At 39.7% G+C, this 12,372-nt stretch overlaps 1 pseudogene; it reads right to left on the bottom strand.

Annotated features, from left to right (window-relative positions):
- Positions 1–7,477: 7,477 nt before the first annotated feature.
- On the bottom strand, positions 7,478–11,534 carry LOC101585139 (annotated as a pseudogene).
- Positions 11,535–12,372: the final 838 nt, after the last annotated feature.

Genomic DNA, 12,372 nt, shown 5'->3' with positions numbered 1-12,372 from the left:
TTGCAGACCAAAATTAGAGAAAAAGGAGGGCTGCAAGGAAAGCCAACATTTTGGCCCTAGCCTTCTAAGGTCAATTAAGACTCAGGACATATGAGAATTGTACTGTAATGTCACGTAACTCAGTAGTGTCCCAAATTTTCTGATCAAGGAGATTATGGTGACAAAGAGGAAAATGATCAATGATGTAGAGTGTGCCTAAGGAGAGTCACATGGAGAGAAAACACTCTCTCAGGCTTTCACAGAGAGCACATTGGCCAAGCAATGGCCTTGACTCATCCACATGGCTGACACTGACAAAGCTTCTACAATCTGAGGTACAGGATCTCAGGATAAATTCTGAGGGGATTTCACTTACCTTATCAGAAACAAAAGCTACAACTCTTGTTGCATAGGTCCTGCTTTACCTTGGTCTTAACCATCCAGCAAAAAAGTATAAAAATGAAGTACAAGAAGTAAAACCATGCTGTTATGTTGAGCTATAGGGGACTCAGGTCAACAATTTCTGACACTGCCAGTTAAGTGGAAGACCCAATACTATTATGGACTACTGAACTCTTTTATAATATTTTGCTGAGTTAACACACGTATAATATTCAAATAACGGAACTAAACAAAAAAGGGAATACAGAGGAATGTCCATTTTGTATCTGTGTATTCAAAGTGGTTAGGATAGATATATAGTTACATTCTCTTAATGAATAGAGGTATTTGTTCTGATAGTGTTTGTAAATAGGATATCATGTTTGCATCTTGTACAGCAATTAACCACTAGGAAGAATGTATGCAATGTCTTAATTATTGAAACTGTCCTACCAATTTAGTTTGAAACTGTCTCATTGCTATTAGTTTCTCAATAAAATTATGGGAAAAATAAATTTAAAAAATAAACCAAAAAAAAAAAAAAAGGTTCTTGTCACTATCCAAGATCCCTTGCATTATTTGTATATGCATTATTTGTGATTTTAGGATGTCACAAAATCCAAACAATGAAAATATCTGAATAAGAAAGCATTTGTTGAATGGGTAAAGGAGATCTCCAGAGATAATACAGCCAATATGTTTTCTTCAGTAGTGGAGGTGTCTGTGGGTAAAGCAGGGTGCTTCAAAGAGGTAGAAAATGCACAGAATCTAGAGGACCTTAACCCACAGTTGCTTAAATCCTAATCTTTGTACAATCTAGTTCATAGAAATATATTTTGGGGTCCATTTTATAAAAGAATGTGCCAATTTTCCTTCATATTTGATAAAATCAAAATATTTTATCAAAATCAAGGGAAAACATACAATACATTTTCACCTGTTTGTCTTCCCTGAAATATCCTCATCTTAGTGCCTTCAGAAGCACTTAAGTGGAGAATAATTAAAAGTTTCCCACGGTCAAGGATCATCGCTTATGTAACGATAAAGTAGCATGCTAGTGAATGTTTTGGCATCATAAGTGGGAACTGAGCCTTAAAATTTATTCTTGTAACAATTAGAAATTAATTTTCCAGATGAAGTTCATCCATAATCTACAGATTAGTTGTAAGACAGATACAAGGTGATAGAAAAATACAGGGAATACTTAAATTTTTAAAGACACACCGTCATAAATCTCCTTCAAAATATCATTGTTTCACACGTGCTTACCCCACTGTTCTTGCCATTTTGTGAGGTAGTTATGGAAGTCTTCTTTCATGAGCATCTTTACTTGCCTTCTTGTGGCTGCCTTGCTGCTCTGAATGGATTTAACACCTTTAATCTTTCATGGTCACTTTGACTTTGGGGAAGATCTAGTGAATAAGGTAAATAGGGATGTGCTGTAATGTTTTTTGGATCCTACCTTTCTATTGGATGGCATTCAGCAGCACTATAACCACAATATTTCTCTTGTATTAAATCTCATGCACCCACATACACACACACACACAGGTGCACACACACACAGGTACACTCACTCACACACACAAATTCCCAGAAGCACTTCAGAAATGTAAAGAGTAATGAGATGACTGTAAAGTAATAGCGAGTTTGAGGAAGACTCATGGTAATATGTCTTTTATTGAATAGTTTTAAAAATTTAAGCATTTACCATATATTTCGATCATCTCTCATATACCTTTAGGCAAAGCTCTCATTCTGGCCAAAATCAACCTACAATTCAATAACACTGCCAATTAATCATTTTGTGTTTTTAATACAGAATCTAAAAATATTTATCTTTTTAGATGATTTTGTTTGTGTTATCGGTTGAAATCTCTATTTCTTGATTTATATGACTTCATTAAATCACTAGGTCATTTCTGGTCCCCTCCTTCACAGTAGCAACAGTACATACTAAAAATAATTTAAATACATAATCATGTAACTATATGGCAGATATCCACTTCCAGTCATTCTTTCTATTGTTTTACAGATTGCCCCAGATATCTAAGCAGATAAATCCAGTTTGTTGAGCCAACAAGTAATTCATCCCTTCAGTGAACCAGAAGTTCTGTCCAAGGTCCTGAAGATCAAAGAGTCACCTGTCAAACCTTCCTCAAGCATACACGCCATAGTTCCAGCAAGATGGCAGCGTGGTGAACAGCAGAGAAAAAGCATCTACAACATTTGGTTCAAACACTGGAATATAGCAAACTGAGGAAGTGAACAAGGATGGAAGTGGGCCCCTGGGACCGAGCAAGACTGTGAAGTGAGAATTGAAGCCTGTAGGGAGACTAAAGAGAGAAACTTCAATGAAGAAGAAGGAAGAGGCCATCAACACTTTCTCCAGAGCCCAGGCTCACTGCATGGAAATGGCAATTTGAAACTGCAGTTGCACAGTACCTGGCTGGCAACCCCACAGGCCTCCATGAAGATGCACACTAGGAGAGCAAAGAGTGGATGCAGTGGACTGCAGTGGATGCAGCAGACTGTAGTGGACTGCAATCACTGGTGAGCTGTCACCTTGGGACCTCCTGCAAGAGGGGGGCAATTGGCCAGGGGCCATCTTGGAGAGAGGCAAACTTGGGACTCCGAGTGGTTGCTAGCTCCACCTAGTGGCTCCCAGCAGAGCTCAAGCCCTTAGCAAGCATGAGGACTGCAGCAAGCTGTGCTGTTCTGATTGCAGGCTCACAACCTGATGACAACCTGAACTTCAGGGAAGCAAAGGTTCTGCCTCACTGGCATCATCCTCTACCCCATCAAAAGCTGCTATTGACCTGCTACAGTTGATCTGCATGGATACACAGTTTCTGTGTATGTTGTCTACCAGTGGCAACAGAGACACATCTTAAAGTGAACATTTTTATCTTCTTTTCTCTTTATTTTTATTTTCTATTATTTTTCCTGGTTTTCTTTTTTTCTCTTGTTTTTATATGAATGTGAATATGGTTCCTAGTTTTGTGCTGTTGATTTGTTCTGCTCCTATTTTTATTTCTTCTTTCTCTCTTTTCCTCCTGCTCTCTGTACCATTTGCTCAAACTTTGCATAATCCTCCTTTGTCCTCTGGCCTTGCTTCTAATTTCTTGCTTGTTTTTGTGTTTCTATTTTTCCTACTAGTCCCTTTTAACTTTTCTTCTCTGATCATAAAATCACCGTATTGAGGGCTTACTTTGCTGCTTTCAATTTTCTGTTTCATTTTTGATTTTGTTATACAACCAATATATGTCATTAAAGGTGGGAAATTAGTAGGTACTTCTGTGTGTCGAATTCTAGGCTGTGTTGCATGCTGTGGTTATTGCTAATTGTGTCACTTCAATCAAAGTGGATGACATTATTCTAACCAGTTGTTCTTCCTGGTATACCAAGACTGTAATTAACTAAGGGTCATAAAAAGTGCTACAGGCTAGTGCCAAAGGACCAGGGTCTGGGCCAATGAGGCAGCAACTTCTCATACCTGAAGAAGTAGAATCTTGCAATAGGCTCAAAACCCAAAAGCCAGCTACAACTGGAAGACACCTCTGAGAAGTATTCATTTCCTAAGGGTTTTAAATACTAGCTTTAGAGCTACTAACAATAGGCAATTTATAAGGAAAATAGAAAATAAAGAGATATTTAATTTAAACAAGATGCTTCCACAGGCTTCCAGCTCAGCAAAGACCAACCCAGGGACAGTGAAGTGCAACAATCTGAAGGAAATACACATGGACATTCTGAAATGGTCCCAGTGAAATAACTAAGGAGATGAATGTGACTCTAGAAAAACACAAGTCAGGAATCATTTCTGAGATAGTTACAGAGATGGTCACTATAATGAAAGACACACTTAATGACTCTACAACAGATACAGATAAAAATAGAGGAACTAAGGAAAATGATGTAAATTATGAATGTTCAAAAGAAGAAAAAATGGTATCCTTAAAAGAGATTCAAACAGGTGTTCAGCAGACTAAAAATTCCATTGAAAGTATACTCATCAGAATGGGACAATGTTAGGACAGAATCTCAGCTATAGAAGATCAGATTGCATTTAGCAGTCATCAAAAGAAAGAATGCTAAAATAAAAAGTAAAAAGGACAAGCAAAAAATTAAGGTTCATTGAAAGCAATAGCTAATGTTTAATTGTTTGATCAGTCTTGCATACTTTTATCTGGTAACCTGAGCAACAAATTTGATGATAATAATATGTAATATAACAACTATTGTTAATTTTCTATTCTTGTTTTGAAATTCTATACCATTTGAATTGTTGTATGGTCCTTTATTTCTGTCTCTGTTCTTCTTATTTGTTTCTGTTTTTGTTCTTTTTCCTTTTTAAAACCCTAATATTAAGTTCACGTCATTACAAAAAAATCAATCCAGCAGCTCCTAGAAATCGATGAGAGTCAATAAAAAAGTAGGAGATAGCACAAAAGGCATAAGAAAGCAGTTCACAGAAATCATGGTAGGAAACTTTCCTGCCAAAGAAAAAGAATTTGACATACAGAAAATTGAGGTATATAGAACACCAAATAGCCATGATTAAAAAAAACTACAGAAAGGCACATCATAGTTAAGATGCCAGAAATTCAACAAGAGCTGAATATCAAAAGCAGTTAGAAAACAGAATGAATCACCTGTAATGGAAAGCCCATCACCCTCCACCATCTCAGACCTCAGGTAGACACTGGACAGCTGTGGGGATCGGATGAAACAGGCCCAAGCCCACCACTGTCATGGGAGTTTGCTGATCTACAACCACCTCTCCCACCTCCTCTATCACAGAAAGCAGGCTGACACAGGAAGGCTACCAGAACCTGGTGAGTTCTGCCATGACCTCACCACCATCTTGGAAGCTTTGCTGAACTTTGGCAGAAGCTGGGTGAACCCTATCCTACCCTGCCACATCACTGTGAGCATCTTGTGGAGCTTTGGTCCTACCCCATCATCCTCAGATCATACTTAGGTATGATTCACCCCAGTAAAATATGTTCAATATACACAGTATAATAAATCCATCCTTACTTGTTTAGTAACAATGAATAAATAGAAATTGAGGCAGAGTGCAGGGGCTGGGGTTTGATCCTGGTATGCCATGTCTGTCATGCCCCTTGGGCATGCTGGGACGGCAATTGATATTGGGTGTGATGGGGTGTGCCTGTAATCCCAGCTCTTGGGAGACTGAAAACAGGAGAATTAGTATGAGTCTGATCTACATAGCGAGACCCTATAGACCTTGTAGACCCTGTACTAAATACATTGGGGAAAAAAAAAGACATTGAAATTTGTTTTACAATTAAAAGAAATTCAACATACACAATGACTATTTTATAACTGTTTAGCTATTGCACTACTGATCCAGCCTACATTTTCTTGTTCTAGAAGGAGCAAAGCTAAATAATAATTGCTGGCCTAAAATTTTTTGGTTAACTGTAGGTAGATATGAAGTAGCTTAGGAGAGCCCTCTTATACACCAACTAGTTGATTCCCATGTCTGGATCACCTTCTTAAATGTACAGGATAACACTGAATATTCAGGACCAAGACCATTCTTCAGAGAACTGATAAGAGTTTTAGGTGGCTGTGTCTTTATAAATATTTTAAATTTCTTATTATGAAGGATTCACAATTTATGTATATCAAAGCTTCCCCTGTAACAGAATTATCATCTTTTCAAAATGTGTGAAAAATTGAGGAAGGACTCCATTTCCCAGCTACATGCAAGGCTTAATCAAATGGGAACAATGGAAGAGACTTCCAAGGAATAGGATTCGGTTTTAAACAGCATATTGTGGGCAGTTAGCTATCTCAAAGCAATTTTTATTGTACAATAGGCAACTGGTAAGCTCTTGTGTGGAGGAACAGCACTTGGGAGGAAAGAAAACTCAAGGCATGCTGGTACTGGGGATGAGAAAAATTTAAGGAATCGTCCAGATGCAGGTTACTCTAATAATAGGTAATATTAATCACTCTTCTTTGAACATCTGTCACAAGAAACACTTAATTGTCAATAAGCCCCATTTTTTTAATATTCCGCCAGTGTGTTTTGTAAAGCTGAACAGACATTTCCAATGATTTCATGAAATCTACAGAGGGATGAGAAAAGTGTTTTTAAAGTAAATCTCAAACCAGAATGAACATGGCAAAGAGGCAATCAAAGCCTGAACAAAAATATTTCGCTTTAAACATGCTTAGAACTTTAATTCTGATTTGCAAGCCATAGGTTTGTGGCAGCAAGAATTGGCAACACATAAGCATGAAATTATTTGCCATGGAGAACTACAAAGTGCTTTAAAACCCCATCTGAAGATGAAGCTACAACTGCATTTCACACACACACACACACACACACACACACACACACAATTTGCACTGGTTTTCAAACAGATTTCAGGGAAAACATATTTCACTAAATGGTTTTCTTGGTCCTCAAATAACATTATGTAAAAATTGAATTCCTCACACCCAGTAGGCACTCAACAAATGTGTTAATGAGTGAACCAAATAGAATGTTTTGTCCAAAAATGCCACTTAAAACACTAAAATGATTGTAGGTCAGGTGGCAATATTTTCAGCTTTTTCAAGGGCAAAGGAGTTCTAAGATGATATAAAACACAGAAAGATCACCTGTTATGCATGTTATATAAATACGAAATTATTTTTCCATATTATGTTAAAGATTTTTTTGTTGATATTTCCAACAATGATGTCTTTCTGCTCACAAACACCAACTCCATCGTGTAAGACGTGATAACCAATTCAATAATGAAGGCATTATTTTGGTTTTGAAGACAGGTTAGTTGATGTGTTGAAAAATTTCAGTCACGTTAAAATCCTAAAATCTCAGTGCCAACCCCTCCTCAAGTAACCAATATGCAATGAGCCCTAAATTTTATGTTGTTTTTGGGGAAATGTACTGAACAGATTAGAACTTTTTTAAAAATGTAGCACCTGATGTCAAAGAATGAAAATGGACATGATGATTGCATGTGCAAATAAAATCACTAACTCTACAAAGATACATCATTCCAAAATTGCAGAAAAATTTAAAACATGCCTTTATTCTTTTTCTTTAAAGGGTTGCTGAATGCTTGCCCTGAAAAAAGATGGCCGTTTTCAACGTCAGCACCTGCTGCTGAGGATTTCTGGCACAGCTGTGAGCAGCGTATTATTGCTGCATCTTCCTGATGATCTCAGCTGACCCCGGGGGGTGGAAATTGAATGTGTGATGCCGCAGGCCCTGGGCGGTCACGTAACTCTTCCCGCACCGACATCTGAATGGTTTGCAGACCTGGCTCTGCGCGCTGTGACCATTCTTAGCGTGGTACATTATGCCGTTCACGTTCTTGTATCGCCGATTGCATTCAGGCACTGGGCAGGCAAAAGGCTTCTCTTCCCCTCCACTCCCGCACGTGGAGCTGAGGATGGCTACGGAGCTGGTGGTGGGCTCTGTGCACTCAGTGCCCCAGGACTCAAGGTCCTCTGCCTCCTCATGCTCTTCCGGATACTCCTCACACTCGCTGGCTGCAGGAGTGCTGCTGGGGAATGAAGAGGAGGGCGTGATGGGCGGGGTCGCAGGAGGAGCAAGGCTGTGGCCTGGGGGAATGGGCACATTTCCTGCAGACACGGAGCTGGACAAGGGCAGTGCGAGCTGTTGCTGAGATTTCCTCTTCAGGGACTGCCGCTCTTGGCGGGCGGCATCTGTCAGGAATCTATTGATGTAACTGAGAGCAACACAGGGCGGCCGCTGTGCTTCTTGCTGTTCTAAAGCACGTGGATCTGTATCGATGTGATTGTCCTCGATGTGCTCGATGAGGTCGGCCAGGCTGGGGAAGTGGAGCCCGCAGCCCCTGAATCGGCAGGTGTTGTAGAAGAAGGAGGTGGTCGCGATGCCTGTCATAGTGCTACACAGAGAGCGCCCCGCTCCTTTTAGCCTGTTTTGAAATAGTTATATTTTTTTATTATTTTCTCTTTAAAATAGCAAACATAAAGAAATAAGTAAAAATTTAAGAAAAGCAGATAGTGATGAACATGTCTGTATGTGTGTGGGGAATGTTATGTTGTGCTACATGCATGTGATTTATCAGTCCTGAATGTTGTTAGACAGTGAGACAGCAGCCTTCCATGAAGGAGGAAGGGCTGAGGGCCCCAGAACATGCAACTCAGTGACGGGCTGATGGTGACATGGTGGAAGAAGGGACTTTGGGGGGAGAAAATAGACATATTGAAGGCCACGTGAATTTTCTAGTAATTGCTCTATCAAACAGTAAGCAGTTAATGCAATTTATTAGGGCAATATGTCTACGTATGTAGGCCAGATGGTTTGGGTAATTGTACTGTGAATTTCTGCTGGCCTGTGAAATGGAGCAGTTAAGGCTTAACATTTGTTTGCTTTCTTGTCTTTTTTCATCATTATTCCTATTTCTCCTTGTCAACTTCTCATACCTTTTTTCTTTCTTTTTTTAAATTTTGCATGCATATTTCTGGTAATCTAAACAACTAATCTGAAGACAACAATATGCAATAGGACAGAAACAGTCTGATTCATATTATTTTGTTTGGTGAAATTCTGTAACCTTTCTAATTTTTTTCTTTTATACTACTATTCTGTAGTCTCTTTAAAATAAATAAAATACATAGGTACATTAATAAATAAATAAGGCAGTTTATCCTCGCGAGGGGAGGTGAAGCTCTTTCTGGGACTAGTGGGCAGAATGCTGAGGCGGAGAATGCTTGCGTGTAGGAGAGAGAGTGAAGGGTGTACCTATGTAACATGAATAGGAAAGGAGTGGGCATGGACAGAGAAGCGTATTTGGAAGAAAGGTAAAAGGTAGGCACAATGAGTCCATAACATAGTGTAAAGGAGTGTGGCATATGTGACTGACGAGCGTGTGAGCTTGATCTTACACTGCTCTTAGGGTAAGAAGCTGATCACATCTCCTGCACATCTTAGCGTGTTCCATGTGACAGATGTGCATGTGAGGTTGAATTTACGCTCCTCTGAGGGGAAGGTGCCCGTCACATGCCCTGCATATCTCAGTGTGGTCCACGGCCTCAGCCACCATTGCCTCCGTATTCATGTGGAAGTGTGTGCTGAGAAGCTTTGTCCTATGCTGGGAGCCTTATTTCCTATTCATTCCTCCCCAAAGGTCTTAATCTTAGTCCCTCTACCATGAAGCCCTTCCCAGATTCTGAAGCAAGAGAGAAGCGAAGAAGAAGGGATCAGGCAAGCAGCTGGGCTGCGCCTCTTGCCCAAGCTCAGATGGCCTTTGCTTCTGCCTCACCATTCTCTGCATCTCACCTCCTAGAGAGTCACAACCTCGAATGATTGATTTGGGGAACTGCTACATTTGGAGAAATTAAATATTCATGATCTTTTTAGGCGTGTGTGATCCTGTTCCCGGTGGGAACCAATCTCACTTCCCTCTATTTAACTGTGTAAGGGCATCAGCATCTCTCACTAGAGGGCTCAAATTAGAGTAAGTAGTGTCTGGCATGCATATGATGCACACATTGCAGTGAAGTGGTGTGTGTTAACTGCAGTATGTGTCTAGGATACAACAACATTGCATTTTGGTTAAAATTAAACTAGGGTTTAAGGTGGTGTTGATTTAGTGGCTATAAATGTGAGTATGGGCCAAGTTTTTCTTGAAAAAGCATGACACTGTTGGGGGGGGGTCTGTGCAGTAGGGCACATCTCCAGGTTCACTGAATGTGCTGATTAGCCATTTGTTTGTGTGCCCATGTACTAGTGTATTTCTTGCTATTGTTTACCAATCAGTATAGTTGGTGAAAGTATTCTGCAGTGTGATTCTTGGCATCTTCTAAAGTTAGATGCCAAGTTGCAATATGTTTTTTAGTGGTACATAATTTAATGTGGTATGTAATAAGTGGACAAGTATGGTGGTTGTTAGTATTTATCCTTCCACAGATTATTTTTCTGTATGTCTGAATGTGAATATGTGTAAGAATGCATTTTACATGTTTTATAGTTTATGATTTATACCTTTTTTTGTTTGGGTACTGACGTTAATGAAGGTTAAAAGTAGGCAAGTTTACCCTGTGTACAAAGGACCATCAAAATACACCAAAGCTCCGACTACTGGGGAAAATATCAGACTACTCTTAGAAATATGAGTTACCCTTGAAATTTGGGGTCAGCTCCAATCTGTCTCACTCCCACCACTGAACAACAGTCCTGTCATAGAACTTTGTTTACTGTTAATCTCCAAGGCAACGAGAACTGTTAGATTTTCAATTCTTCTGGGTCAAATCTTCTCTTTGGTTCACCATTGAAGACTAATTTATCCGTGTGTGTGTGTGTGTGTGTGTGTTGTTGTTGTTGTTGTTGTTGTTGTTGTTATTTTCTCTTACCTTGTACAAGGGAATTATTCAGACTGAAAAAATATGAGTCTCCACTCCTGGGTAAATAAATTATTCATGACTTTCAGTCTTTGCTTCAGAAACCAGAGTTTAAACCTCTAAAAAACATTTCTTTCAAATCTTTGAAACACACCTTGTTTTTCATCACAAGAAGAAAGTACTATTGGAAATCAGAAATTCAAATTCCCTCAAAATATATTTAGGAAAGTGTCAAATGACAGAAAATCTATGCTTGAAAGAACATGTCTAGAACATGTATGTGACAACACAACCCCAGGTGATTCTGAAGAGATGGACTAACCCTAAGCCACAGAGACAAAGCTGGAGCACTGGAACCTTCTCTTCACTCTCAGTCTACTTGAGCCCTTGGGAAGACAAAAATCTCCTTCTCTCCTTCAGTCTCTTCTCTCTCCTCCATTTCCCCACCATAAACCATAAATCGATGCTTCTCCCTCATGGAAAAGACTATGTCTCACTCCCTGCTTAGAGACTATTCTAACAAGTATCTCTTGACATCTTTGCAGGTGGAAGTGAGATTCTGATTTTTCTAGATGTTTTCTTTTCTGTTTGGAATCTTTATGATTCCATTTTTGGGAGAACTACTAAAATCAGGTTGGTTTCTCCCTGACACAGTTCTCACAATGTTAGCAAGGATGACAAGGAATGAAATGTGTACAGTCAAAACCAAAAAAATACCACTGGAAACTGTTCACCTGATCACTGTGGTGAGTTGAGATCTGCTGGGCACCGGTGCCTGTGTGATATCCGTTATCACTAAGGACTTAGCTGTGTTCTATGACCCGACAATGTCGTCACTAGAATTCTGGAACCAAACTGGTATTCACAGCATTGTGGGCTTGCTCCTATCCATTGCCCACGTAGATGGATGCCTTCTATCCAATGGACATCCTGTCCCTGAGTTACATATCCATATCTTGCATTTCATATCCAAACTATGGACAGACAATATTGATTAAGCAAAGGAAATCCTTTGATGTGCCTGGGGACACTGCGCTAATGAATCGGCCCAGTGCTGGGTATACGGCAGTACCAGAGAAGCTTTGACCTCACACTACTCTTGTCTCATGGAAAATAGACAAATGACTTTTCTTATTAACTCTCCTTAAGTCAAGTGAATACACATGTGAGAGGCTGACTGTAATACACATGTGTACATGAGACCATTTCACAAACCCCACAATGCTAGTAATTACTGGATTCTCCCACTACGGGGCACATTTTCATGTGTCTGCACAGGCACACCAATCTCCCCTTATGCTCTTCTTCATTCCTTCCCCACTGCGTAGTAGAGGCAAAACTCATGACTTCACAAAACTGGGTCTGTGATAGGAATTCTGTTCTTGTCGCTGCTGACAGTCTCTCTCTCCATGCCTCTGCGCAGCCCTCGAGTTTCATTTTGGAAACATCTCAGTCCTCTAAACAACTCCAAAGCAGCTTTGTTTGACTTTCCGTGGTTTATAGACTATATCTCATCTTTTACGGCATATCTGTGTTTACTCTCAACCCTAGTTCTCACCATGAGTCCCAGGCCATGGCTCAGCGTCCTTCAATCTCTTTTACCCCACAGATTTTGGCTTAGAAACCACCTCT

Source organism: Octodon degus, unplaced genomic scaffold, assembly GCF_000260255.1.
Source record: "Octodon degus isolate 3935 unplaced genomic scaffold, OctDeg1.0 scaffold00164, whole genome shotgun sequence".
Classification (NCBI taxonomy): Eukaryota; Metazoa; Chordata; class Mammalia; order Rodentia; family Octodontidae; genus Octodon; species Octodon degus.
Note: the sequence above shows the minus strand (reverse complement) of the source record. Positions and strands in the feature narration are given on the sequence as shown.